This window comes from Formica exsecta, unplaced genomic scaffold (assembly GCF_003651465.1).
Source record: "Formica exsecta isolate Colony F162 unplaced genomic scaffold, ASM365146v1 scaffold82, whole genome shotgun sequence".
NCBI classification, from domain to species: Eukaryota; Metazoa; Arthropoda; class Insecta; order Hymenoptera; family Formicidae; genus Formica; species Formica exsecta.
Genome location: NW_021853592.1, coordinates 991402 through 992658, shown reverse-complemented (window position 1 = coordinate 992658; position 1257 = coordinate 991402). Strand labels below are relative to the sequence as shown.

Genomic DNA, 1257 nt, shown 5'->3' with positions numbered 1-1257 from the left:
AGACAGAGAGAGAGAGAGAGAGAGAGAGAGAGAGAGAGAGAGAGAGAGAGAGAGAGAAATAGAGATTCCTATCCTTTTTTCAAAAAATATTACGGTATATGAATTTAAAAAATAATCGGTTTTAATCGACATACTATTCTCTTGCAGATACCTTGATATCATCGAAAAAAAAATTATTTAAAAGAAATTAATAAAAAAATTTATAGTATTAATTCTAGACAGATTTTTGCAGATATTTACAGATTCATACATTTCTCTAAAATCGCCGGTAAACAATTTAAATTAATGTCGATTTTAATATACGCCTTACGTGTTTTATGTTGTTTTTAGCGCCATCGTATTTATAGCTCTGATCAGACATGGCGACCCGAGCCATGGCTGGAGTCTATTATGAAAAACTTTTATAGCGGTCGCGTATCACGCGAGGAGCGGAAAAAAAAAAAAAAAAAAAAAAAAAAAAAAGGAAAAAAAGGAAAAAAAAGGAAAAAAAAGGAAAAAAAAAGAAACTGCGAGAGAGATCGACACGCGCGTCGTTTGACCCCCGACCTCACCGATCATTTTTTCATCTGAAGATCATCAATTATCTCGAAGAAGAAAGATGGATAGGCGCTGTTCAATATGATATCCTCTTCCCCTCCCGCCGTACGGAAAGTCTATGCGCGCGAAATAATCGTCGATAAATAACGAGAGAGATTGTGTCCAGCGCGACTCATCTTCGAATTGAAGAAAAATGATGGAGAATCGATCCGTCGAATATCGTAAACTTGGCTATATCTCGTCACGTCGATGTTCCGTTCGTCTCGTAAAATCCTCTCGTAAAAATCTCTTGCAGATTGAAAACGTAGCCGTTACGAAACGGTGTTCGTCGAAAATATATATACATATACAATCGTGATCGTCGGCATCTCTTTAATCATTGAAGAAAAGAAATGGATGTCCTTTCTCGTAATTTCGAACGATGAGAAAATCTGCAAATCTACAGCATTTCTACGGGGGGAGGAAGGGGAATTCTCTCTTATTTTATTTCTCATATATATACGTAGATTATCTTAGATTGTCTGCATTTTTTTCTTATCATCAGAGATATCGTATATAATTAAATCGGCTATTAAGCTATCTTAATTAGCATCATACGCGCATCGAAGATATCTACGGAATTCTTGTTAAACTGTACGGTGACAAGACACACCTGTCAAGGTTGTGTCCAGATAGGTTGTCACCAAAGAGAAACGACGGCCAGTCGGGGGTTACGTCTCG

At 36.9% G+C, this 1257-nt stretch overlaps 1 protein-coding gene across 2 annotated transcripts in view; it reads left to right on the top strand.

The window, feature by feature from the left end:
- LOC115244427 (telomerase-binding protein EST1A-like) overlaps positions 1-1257 on the top strand; it is a 41786-nt gene that overhangs the window by 29655 nt on the left and 10874 nt on the right. The gene's annotated exons all lie outside the window — the stretch shown is intronic.